This window comes from Molossus molossus, unplaced genomic scaffold (genome assembly GCF_014108415.1).
Source record: "Molossus molossus isolate mMolMol1 unplaced genomic scaffold, mMolMol1.p scaffold_m16_p_3, whole genome shotgun sequence".
NCBI classification, from domain to species: Eukaryota; Metazoa; Chordata; class Mammalia; order Chiroptera; family Molossidae; genus Molossus; species Molossus molossus.
In genome coordinates this window covers 10867119-10880012 of record NW_023425366.1, presented here as the reverse complement: position 1 = coordinate 10880012, position 12894 = coordinate 10867119, and the positions used below count along the sequence as shown (strand labels likewise).

General features: G+C 35.8%; 1 protein-coding gene across 20 annotated transcripts in view; it reads right to left on the bottom strand.

Moving 5' to 3' along the window:
• RICTOR (RPTOR independent companion of MTOR complex 2) overlaps positions 1 to 12894 on the bottom strand; it is a 107414-nt gene that overhangs the window by 62461 nt on the left and 32059 nt on the right. The window lies entirely within an intron of this gene.

Here is a 12894-nt window from a genome sequence, read left to right as displayed (position 1 = left end):
ATAAACAAAAAAGCTTTCAGACTTTCAAGAGTATGAATATTTTTTGTTATTTTTATTGTTTTATCACCTAATATTGTAAGTACTTTAAAATTGAGAATAAAATTTTATACGTAAATTTAAAATAATAATGTAAAATTTCCTAAACTTTGAGACGAGAGAAAAAATTCTGTATTTCTAAAAAACCAATTGCATACCTAAAATTACAAGTTAAATAAGCTATTAGTCATAAATATGATTTGCAAAAGGTGAAGAGCCCTGTGTTATTCTGTTGGAGCTGCTGTAACAAATACCACAGACGTGGTGCCTTAAACACAGAAATTTATTTTCCCATAATTCTGAAGGCTAGACGTCCAAGATCAAGGTGTTTTCATAGAATTTCCTTGTTCTGAGGGCCTCTCTCCTTGGCTTGTCTAGTTTCTCTCTGTCTTCCTTCATACAGGTGTGGCAAAAGTAGGTTTACAGATATGAGAACATGAAACAGTTTATTCTTATATTATTTATTAATTACTGTATTATTTTCCATACAAACTGTAAACCTACATTTGCTCCACCCTGTATAGTCATTCGTGTGTGTGTGTGTGTGTGTGTGTGTGTGTGTCCTAATCTCCTTTTATTATCAGGATACCAGTCATGTTGGATTAGGACCAGCCATATGACCTAATTTTACCTAAATGACCTCTTTTTAGGCCCTATCTACAAATACAGACATATCTGGAGGCACCTGGGGTTAGCACTTCAACAAAAGAAGTTATTGGGAGGGCAGGTTACAATTCAGCCCATGATACTTCACCCTCACCTAACAAAGTAACACTTGGCAGGCCCTTAAAATGTAAAAGGTCTACAAAAATTGGGGAAAGACTTCTCAGAAGAGACAAAGAAAACTTAACAAAGAATTTACTAAAGAAATAAAATTGATAAATAAACATATGATATTTCCTGTTTTCTAGATCCTGAATCAAATAAACAAAAATATGCCATTTAAAAAAAGAAATTGTTGCCCTAGCTGGTCTGGCTCAGCAGCTGGAGCGTCAGCCTATGGTCAAGAGAGACCCAGGTTCAGTTCCCGCTAAGGGCATGTACCTCGGTTGCAGTTTGACCCCAGCCCCGGTTGGGGTTGTGCAGGAGGCAGCCACTCGATGTGTCCCTTTCACGCTGATGTTTCTCTCTTTCTCTTCCTCTCTCCCCCTCCTATTCTACCTGAAGAAAAATGGGAAAATGTCCTTAGGTGAGGATTTGAAAAAAAAAAAAAAAAAGAAATTGCTTTTTTTTATTAAGCCCAGCTGGTGTGGCTCAGTGGATTGAGAGTCGTCCCATGAACTGAGAGTTCTGGGTTCAATTCCTGGTCAGGGCACATGCCTGGAGTGTGGGCTCCATCCTCAGTGAGAGGTATGCAGGAGGCAGCTGATGAATGTTTCTCTCTCACATAGATTTGTCTCTCTCTCTCTCTCTCCGTCTCTCTCTAAAAAAAATCAATAAAAACACCTGTCCAGTGTGGCTCACTGGTTGAGTGTCAACCCGTGCACCAAGAGGTCGCCGGTTTGATTCCAGGGCACATGACTGGGTTGTGGGCCAGGTCCCCAGTGCGGGGCATGCAGGAGGCAGCCAGTCGATGTTTTCTTTCATTGATGTTTCTCTCTCTCTAAAAACCAATGAAGAAAAAATATTTTAAAAAAAGGAAAGTACAAGCATAGGTAATTTATTTTCCTCTCTGCTTTTCTGTACTTTATAAATGTGTACAAATATGCATTACTTACTTATCTGGGGACAGCGCGTGTGTGTGTGTACAAAAAAGTAACAGTGACTGATGGTTAATCTTACCAACCCTAGATAGAGACTTCCCAAGACCACAAAGCTAATACTGATAAAGCCAGAAATCAGACCAAGCCAGTCTGAGTCCAGAGTCCACTGTGAAAACTATTACTACAACTTTGTACCAAAATTATTTACCCGGAGCGAGGGGAGGGGAGTTGGAGATTAGAAAAAAGAATACCTGAATATTACTATCTTATTTCATTTCTCTAGCTTCAAAAGTGGTATGAATCAACCCTGGAGAACCTCACTCTGGCTATATGCACATAAAATGAGTAAATAAATGTAACTATCATTTGTGCCAGAACAGCTAACTAAAAATATACATACCAAATCTGCCCATTTTGAAGGATTAGAACCAAAAAAACCCTACACTTATCACTATTAAAAATAATTTAATATTTATTTGAGATTTCTCAGCTTTTTCAGATTAGTAGCATTATCACTATATGGCACTATATATATATAGTAATAAAAAAGAAAAAGCAGGTCTGTTTATGACTGTAGTCATGGTGTTATGATTACTTAGATCTTGGACATAGTCTAATTCATAAACTTCATAGAAAAATGAAGCTTAGAATTTGTTTATATAAAATATTAAGTTTTAAAATGGGAAAATATTACTTTCTTAAAAGAATGATTTATACACATCAACTGAATTACTAAAGAGGCAATATTTGCATTCTTCTCCTACAGTAGTAATGGATGTTAAAATGAAATGCCCTGAAATCCTAAAAATAAAGTATACAAAGTCTTGCCCTGTCAAGTGTTGGCTTCTCCCCTAAGTGTGTACTTGGCTCTCCTTTCCTGCATTATCTTTTTCTCACTTGCCAAATATCCTTGAAAAAAAAAAACTATAGATTCAGAGAACATAATTTCCAAATAACCACCTTCTCAGACCACAAAATATAAGACTGTTCACCATTTAACATTTGCTCGAGTTAGCAGTTTTGATAAAAAAGTAAAACAAAATTAAAAATTACTACTATAATCTCAAAGAAACTAATTTGCAAAGTATTTAGAAGAAAGTATCATTTTCTACTATGTAATATCAACACATTTCAATTGCAATAAACATTTATGAGAAAAATGTCCACTCAGTTGTAAACTGGAAAATCACAAGTAACAACTACAAAGAACAATTTACAATGAAATACAGCACATTTGTCATAATTTGTGTCTAGTAGTAGTACTAGATGTTAGGGCTATGCTTTTAATGGTGGTTAAATAAGGCTTTCAAATTGTTTCCAGAATTATAGAAGAGGGACTTATTGATCAGTCTTAAATCAAAATATCCCTTTTGAATTAGAATTACCCCAAGCAGAGACTAAATTTTCTATACATACATACTTTACATATACCAGGAATAAGAAATTAGAAAGTATTAATAAGATTCTGATTTTCAATTATCGAAGAAATGTAATGTTAATTTTCATCACCAAAAACTCACCTATAATTAGATTCAAAATATCAGGAATAAGAATAAATTGTTTTAATACAAAATTCTTGCAGTGACTGACTCAATACTTTACTAATTATTACCTAATTTAAATAACTAAACCCCCAAGTACAAATCAAGCCCCTTAACTCTTACTCTAGGAAAGAGGGAGGCAGAAATAGCAAGAAAAACACTGAATAGGTGAGTTTAAACAATGGGAATCTCATCCTGCCTCAACTACTGACTGAATTACTAATTAATCTTTAATCTTTAGGTAGTAATTTCTTCACTACTATGATAACCATTACAGGTAACTTCTTATCTGCTGTATAAATTATTAAAATGTAATACTCCCTGCCCTAACACTGAGGTATGTTATATTAAGAATAAATCACTGATTTCTAAGAATAAATCACCTTAGAAATCATTAAAGACCTTTCAAAATGTAGGAATTAGTGTCATGACAGTCACTTAAAATGCTAATTAGACATCACTTACACTTTTCATTGGGGTTCTGTTCTCCCTATTCCATGTATTTTTGTGATTATCAGTCTAATGAATGTGACCAAATAGGATCAGAGTTCATGCAGAAGACAGTAAGAGAGGGCCAACCTCTTTCTCTTTTTATGAGTGAAAGCTGTAAAGATGATGTATCTTAGTAATTTGGAAAGTGTCTGAGAATGAAGCTAACCTAAAAGAAAAGAGAGCTGAGAAATGGAGAGAGAGAATACAATGAACATTGTTCAACCCGTTTTTTTGCCTAAAATTAGGACCCACCACTGGTCTTCGTCATCATGAAAGCAAATAACTTTTTTCCTTTAGCTCAGTTTAATTATGTTTCTTGAATTTGTTATAAAGCAAGTTCAGCATTTAATATCATCAAAAGTCCAGAATTATGAACAAACTGTTCAATTTAATTTTTATATAAGTAAAACAAATATTATGTATCATTTTTAAATGGGCTAACAGTTTTGATAACATCACTGATTTATTTTGCCTAATAAAATCCATGTTCAACATCAATCAATTTATTTGTTAAAATTAATCTATATAACTTTCTTATAAATACTAAGCTATTCAAATGGGGTTATCAACAATATTATATTGCAACAATAACTTTTTTCTAAAAAATTGGGTGTGGTGAAACCAAGCCAATCAGAGTGTGCTATTCACTGATTGTCTATCCTATCCTGGCCACTGATTGGCTCAGCCTCATGCAAGTCGTTTCTTTCATACAGGCTTCTACAAGGCTACACATCAGAAGCATCTTTGCTCTTGTAAGTGTTTGCGATTTCTGAGAACTTTTATCTAAGCCCCATGATGGCTCCTAAACATGCTGCTTTTTCTAAGCCTCCTGACGACGAAACTAAGCACCGGAGGAAAATGCTTACCATCCAGGAGAAGGTAAAATTCTTGGATATGATCAAAGATGGCAAGAAAATTGTGGAGGTTGCCCGATATTATGACCTGAATGAGTCTACCGTTCACTCCATCCATAAAGATGAAAAGACATCGTGAGATGGCTACTGTCTCTTTCAACAAGGAAGCAAAGCGCGTCATGACAAGTCGTAATAAGTCCATAGTGGAAACAGAGTCTGCCCTAGCCGTTTGGATCGGCGACAGCCGCAAGGAACACATTCCATTGGATCGCTGGTCATCCGGGAGAAGGCGAGGCAGCTCTATCAGCGCTTCATGGTGGACGGACCTCAACCAGAACCCTCTTCTGCAACGTTCATGGATTTCAGAGCAAGCGAGGGTTGGTTCGAGAAGTTCCAGAAGAGGTATCATCTCAAGAGTGTCGTTCTCCATGGAGAAGCTGCCTGTGCTGACCCGCCTGCAGCAGAGGACTACATGAACAAGTTCCAGAAGATTCTTGAGGAGGGCGAGCATCATCCAGAACACGTGGATGAGCTGCTGGAGACACATTCAGATCCCTTAACTGAGGAGGATCTGGTGGAAATGACTAAGTCTGCGAGTGAGGAGGAGGAAGAGCAGCCAGAGGTTCCTGGGGGTCAGGAGGAGGAGGGTGGCCTTACACTTGAGCGTCTCTCGCAAGTCGTGAGAACTATTAAGGTGGTACAGGACATGACTGGCGAATGGGACCCACAAATGATGCGTGCATCGCGGTTCCGGAATGCACTTGATGGAGCTACAGACCCTACAAAAGCCTCCTCACGCATGTGAACACAGCGCCAGCAACTGCCTACCACGATGTCCTTCAGCCGCGCACCCAGACACCCACTGCCCACTCCTAGTGCTCCTACAGCGGAAGAAGACGATGCACCTGCTGAAGACACCGCACCACCCGCAGACTCGCCTACTGAGACCTGCAGAGGGGCAGGAGCCTTGCTCTTCTCTGCTGTGCAGCACATCTCTCATCTTCACCGCTTCATCCTCGAGCAAGATGCACTATTTTCATAGGTTAGTGGTTGTAAGAACTGTGTGTGTAATTAAATGTACAATAATAATATGATATTTGTAATATCTAATATGTCTTATTTTCTCTAATATATTGGGTAATATGAGTGTAATGGTGACTAAAGGGTGTTTTGTCATATTTAGAGGACTCTAATAATGTTAAAGAATGTATTTAGAAGGCTGTAAACAGGTTTTCTATGCTCTGTGAAAATATTAGATTTATAAATAAAGAATCCTACTTTGTGGAAATTCATTTATCACGGTAGAATCTGGAACTGATTAACCGCGATAAACGAGGGCCAACTGTATTCCCATTATATTTATACTGCTCTGAAGGTTATATTGAATAATTCTAAATAGAATAACCCATACTTTAAAAAATTTTATCACAGAGTAGAGTTCCATAGCATGGTCTTTTCAGAAGACAATTTAGAAGTAAGTTTTAAAATAAAAAGTACCAATGCTCTTGACTACATAGTCATACCTAAAAATTCTATTCTTCACAAAAATGTACACAAGAGTGTCACTAATGCATTATTTAACATAGCAAAAAGTAGCAAAACATACCTTTTAAATGGTGGAATGATTAAATAAATTACAGTGTATGTATGTTTGCACACATATACATATATATGTATCTGTGGATATATACACATCCCTATCTACATATACATATGCAGCTATAAAAAAGTAGATTTATATTTATAGAAAAAGAAAAGATTCTATTATATACTGTGAAGTAGGATAATGCAAATTATAAATTAATATATCTCATTATCTTATTTTTAAAAACCTGTGTATACACACATAGTAAGTAGTAAATAAACTAATAAGCCCTATATCAAACACTTCTATTTTTTTTTTATCCTCACCCGAGGACATTTTATCCATTTTTTTGTTCAGATAGAGCGGGAGGGAGAGATAGAGAGAAACATAAACGTGAAAGGGACACATCAAGTGGCTGCCACCCGCACGACCAACCAGGGCCGGGGACAAACTGCAACCAAGGTACGCGCCCTTATTGGAAACCGAACCCGGGTCTCTCTGGACCGCAGGCCGACACTCTAACTGCTGAGCCAAACCGGCCAGGGCAACACCTCTTTTTAACACATTTTAATTCTCATACCACACATATAAACACACATACATTTATGATTATACCAGAGAAGGATAAATACCTTCTAGTGGTTCCCTCTGGAGAACGTATTTTTGTCAGAGTGGGGAGACAAATGGCAAGTATGTGGGAAAAGACTTGCACTTTTAACTATATACTGTTCTGTACCATTTTAATATTTTATATTTAGCTTATGCTATTTTTGTTTTTAAAAACAGAACAAAATAAAGATCCTTTGGAGGTTTTAATATGTGAGATTAACTATAGGAAAAAAAGCTTTAGAATACAAAAGAACTGAAATATTTTCATCTTTAAAAACAGGTCTTTATGAGCATGTTGATAGTTTTAAAAATAGAATACTAAGATTACATTCATCAGCAGTGTGTTATACACATTACTTTATCTAGTGCAATGATGTCAGAAGGCAAGCATGGCTTTGTGACATTCACATGGTTATAGGATCACGTCTCTAGCACCCTATTTCTCTTCATACCCTAAAAGGAGTTTTAAAATTCTGGAGATGAAGTCCACCCTATACAACATTTCAGACCAATGATCTACTAAATTAACTTAGTCCTAAAAGCTAGGCTTCTACTTAACAAAACAAATGCTAATACAACAAAAACTCATACCTAAAATGCAAAATCTTCCCATTGTAATATAATACTTTTAATTAAACATTTTTTATGTACCAGACTTTGGGAGAGGGATATAAGAGTAGAAAAATAAATATTAGCTATTTCTTCTGTCTAAGAAACTCAGTTTAGGACAGTAACTCACAACAAATAATTAAAGAATAGATACAATTTAGTGGACACAAATATAACCTGTTATGGGAACACAGAGAAGGATGACCAACTAACTCCTAACTAACGAGTCTGCTGGCATAATTATTCTTCTCATTTTCTTAGTCGATAGAGCTATTATGAGGTTACTAAGAATTTCTATATTTACTTTATAAAGAAATAAACAAAAATTTTGTAGGAATGCCAGCTTTGAAATATGTATTATTAATATTAATACATTAATACTAATTAATCTAGCTCTCCAACAAAATGGAAGTTCAAAGACACATTAAATTATAATTGAATTCAGTATACATTTATTTTGTGCTAGGTATTTGGAGAAATTTTATAATAAAATCTATAGACATTTATTTACAACAGTAGTTCTTAACCACGGGCAATTCTGTCCCCCACAAAACATTTGGAAATGTCTAGAGACATTTTTGCTTGTCACAACTGGTGGAGGTATGCTGCTGGCATCTAGTGGGTAGAGGCCAGGGAAGCTCCTAAACACCTTAAGATGAACAAGACTATCTCCAAAAACAAATAATTATCTCACACAATATGTCAATATTGCTGAGGTTAAAAAATCCTGTTACACTAACAGCTTACCAATCTGCAACTCGAGCTATTAAGCAGACTTATCTCCCTTAAAGTGAGCCAAAAAACTAGAAAAGTAAAAAAAATATAATGCAAAACCAAAACCAAACCCCAGGTTGAAAGGTATTACCTGTTATAGCATACATATTATGTGCCTGGTACTGTACTGGAACCTCACCTCTAATGGCAGCAAGAATACCCTGGAGTAAAGAAACCAAGCCAAGATTGCTTTGCTAGTTAGGGTAAGAGTTAGGCTGTAAGTCCCCTTTTATAAAATCTAAAGCTCATACTATTCCCATTATAACATCAAGAAGCCAAATATTACAGTCCCTCAGACTCCAGCTCAAGGTTTAGTCTCTTACCAGAAAAATTCTAGTAAGTTTGTTTATCTGGCTTTTAAATCCATAAATAATTATAAACAACAAGTAAAGGGCCGGATATAACCTAGCACCAGGGCCAGAGGAAAATGTGAAAATTATAAAGAAAAGAATATGGCAAAACAAAAAACCAACAAGAATACAAAAAGGCCCAAAGCCTAGGACCTTCATTACAGAGATAAATCATTCTATACTCTACAGTGGTACAATGGGGAACAGAAAGGAGGGAGGAAGGAATGAGGGAAGTAGAGAAGGGGAAACTATAGGGAAGGGTAAAGAGAGAGGAGATTAAAGGGGAAAAGGGGAAGAAGTAGAGAGGAGAGGAGAGTGAAGGAGAGAGTGGAGGGAAGAAGAAAGGGGACAAGAGATTCGGAGAGCACAAATCAAGGAGAGATCAAGTGAAAGGAACAACTTAGTAAAATACTGTGGGAAAAACTCAAAGACAGAGAAACAAGGAAATGAAGGAGGAAAAAAGGAGAGTAATTGACCCTAACCCAAGACAGCCTGGGACCTAGATAGAGATAAATGGGTTGATTAAAGAAGAAGAAGAAAAAAAGGTGTCCAACACACTCTTAGAAATAGATATTTAAATCACTCCCATTCCAAGAAGTTCTATATGTACACTGACCATAATGGTTGGTACCTACTAGCCACAGTGGCTATGGGCATTGGAAACAGGGCTAGTCTGAACTGAGATATACTATAAGTATAATATACACACTTGCTTTCAAAGATTTAGTATGAAAAAATATTAAATATCCCATATAAAATATTATATTTTATACTAATTATATCAAACAATAATATGATTAAATTGGATTAAAAATGATTAAATACAATTTCAGGTTCCTTTCACATTTTTCGAGTGGGTACTAGAAACTTTAAAATTGCATATTTGGCTCACACTATACTTCTACTGGACAGTGCTACTCTAGATTTTTAAGACTATTTTAGTGTCTGCCCTGGTGCCAGAGTGAAGTAAGAGAAAACTGCCATTCCTATATCCATCCCCAACCTTCAGAATCCTAGTTGTCAAGAGATGTAAAATAACATATCAAGGTGTCAACCTGATTATGACAGAAGCCATGAGTTCAAACAGGACATAAACCTCTATTACATTTTTTAATAGTTAAATCTAAGCAACTGGTGAAGACTTTCACAGTTGAGTAAAGAATGGTGCAATAAAACTGGGAATTTAACTGAAGGGAGTGAACCCAGGAGACTCAATTTGCAACACTGGAACAACTTTAGGTCTTAAAGACTTGACATAATCTGACTAGCACAGTCAAAGAAGGTATTTAAAGATTTTCGTTACATTCATAAAAATGAATACATATACAGGGGTATTTTTGAAAATCCTTTCTCCAGCACCTATTGAATGTTTTTGAAAGTTTTTAAAAAATCACTTTCTCATCCCTCATTAAAACAATTTTCTCATCTGTTATATAAATCCTACTTGGTCATGATGAATAATTTTCCCATCCGTTATATAAATATAAATGCCAGTGAAGAAGAAGGAAGACTTCCAAACTCATTTTATGAGGCCAGCATAACTCTAATTCCAAAACCAGATAAAGACACTAAGAAAGAAAACTACAGGCCAATTTCCCTGATGAACATAGATGCCAAAATCCTTAACAAAATCTTAGCAAATCAGATCCAGAGATATATTAAAAAAATTATTCACCATGACCAAGTAGGATTCATCTCATGGATGCAAGATTGGTACAATATTCACAAACCAATAAATGTGATATAATACATAAACAAAATGAAAGATAAAAGCCATTATGATCATATCAATAGACACTGAAAAAGCATCTGACAAAATCCAGCACCCATTTCTGATATAAATGCTCAGCAATATGGGAATAGAGGGATCATATCTTGACATAATAAAGGCCATACATGGAAAACCTACAGCCAACATCATATTCAATGGGCAAAAACTAAAACTATTTCCCTTAAGAGCAGGAACAAGACAGGGATGCACACTTTCAACACTCTTCCTTAACATAATACTGGAAGTCTTAGCCATAGCAATTAGACATGAAAATAAATAAATAAATAAATAAATAAATAAATAAATAAATAAATGAATGGGATCCAAATTGGGAAGGAATAAGTGAAATTGCATTATTTGCAGATGACACGATATGGTACATAGAAAACATCAAAAATCCACTAGATTCAATAAATGAATTTGGCAAAGTAGTAGGATACAAAATTAACATCAAGAAATCAATGGCATTCTTATATACCAATAATGAACTCACAGAAAGAGAAACAAAAAAAAAGTCCCATTTACCACTATGGCAAAAAATTCAGATACCTAGCAATAAACTTAACCAAAGTGGTAAGAAACTATTGGCAGAAAACTACAGGTCACTGAAAACAGAAACAGAAGAAGATATAAAAAAGTGGAAGCATATACCTTGTTCATGGGTTGGAAGAAATAACATCATTAAAATGTCCATACTACCCAAAACAATCCCCATCAAAATACCAACAAAAACTCCAAAAGTTTATATGGAACCAAAAAAGACCATGAATAGCCACAGCAATCTTGAAAAAGAAGGACAAAGTAGGTGGGACCACAATACCTGATATCAGGTTATATACTACAAAGCTACTGTAATCAAAACAGCCTGGTACTGGCACAAGAACAGGCATATAGACCAGTGGAACAGAACAGAGAACCCAGAAATTGACCCAAGACATTATGCTCAATTAATATTTGACAAAGGTGACAAGAGCATATAAAGGAGTAAAGACAGCCTCTTTAATAAAAGGTGTTGGGAAAATTGGACAGCTACATGCAAAAAAATGAAACTAGACCACCAACTTATGTAATACACAAGAATGAACTCAAAATGGATAAAAGACTTAAATGTGACTCGTAAATCCATAAAATTCCTAGGAGAAAATGTCGGCAACAAAATTTCAGAAATCACATGATACAGAATTTTCACTGATACAATGCCTAAGGCAAGAAAAACAAAGTAAAAATGAACACATGGGACTACATCAAACTCAAAAGCTTCTGTACAACAAAAGAAACAAGCATCAAAATGGAAAGGGAACCCAGTGTATGGGAGAGAATAACTGCCAACAATACATCAGATAAGGGGTTCATTTCCAAAATACATAGAGTACTCCTACAACTCAACAAAAGAAAGACAAAGAACCCAATTAAAAACTGGGCAGAGGACCTGAAGAGACACCTCTCCAAACAGGACATACAAATGGCCAAGAGACATGAAGAGATGCTCAATGTCACTAATCATCAGAGAGATAAAATTAAAACAACTATGAGGTATCACCTCACACCTGCCAGAATGGCTGCCATCAACAAATCATCAAATAACAAGTGCTGGAGAGGGTGTGGAGAAAAAGGAACGCTAGCACACTGCTGGTGGGAATGCAGACTGGTGCAGACCCTACGGAAATCAATATAGTATTTCCTCAAAAACTTAAGAATTGAACTGCCATTTGATTCAGTGATCCCACTTCTAAGAATACATCCTAAGAAGCCTGAAACACCAATCAGAAAGAATATATGTACCCCTATGTTCATAGCAGCACTATTTACAATTGCTAAGATCTGGAAACAGCTCAAGCGTCCATCAGGATGAGTGGATAAAAAAACTGTGGTACATATACACAATGGAACACTATGCAGCTGTAACAAAGAAAGATCTCTTATCCTTTGAGACAACATGGAGGGACCTGGAGCGCATTATGCTAAGAGAAATAAGCCAATCAGAGAAAGACAAATACCACATTATCTCACTTATTTGTAGAATATAATAAACCAAAAAAAGCTGATGAACAAAATAGACCCAGAGACACAGAAAGGAAATGGTTCAGATTGACAAACTTCAGAGGAGGGGGATAGGTGGGGAGGGATGAGATAAACCAAAGAACTCATATCCACATATGCGTAACCAATGGACATAAACAACAATGTTTGGGGGTGGGGATGGGTGGGATAGGGAGGTGGGTGTCAATGGGGGAAAAAGGAGAAACATCTGTAACAAAAATAAATTAAATACGCTGGAATATTCCAAAACTTCACTAAAAAATACAAAAAAAACACGTATATACTTGCTCCCCTATGAAAAAAAGAACTAACCTATTGTATGTTTAATGCACAACACTGTATCAACAAAATAATTTTGTTACATAGTGACTGTATTCTTATCCCCTTTTGTTTCTATCAAATCAAATCCAAGACACAATCCATTTACTGGATTAAAGATTTTATAGGGCTAAAACAGTGCTGCTCAAACTTTAGTGTACACAGAAATTCACTGGAGACTCTTTATTAAAATATACATTCTGATTCAGTAG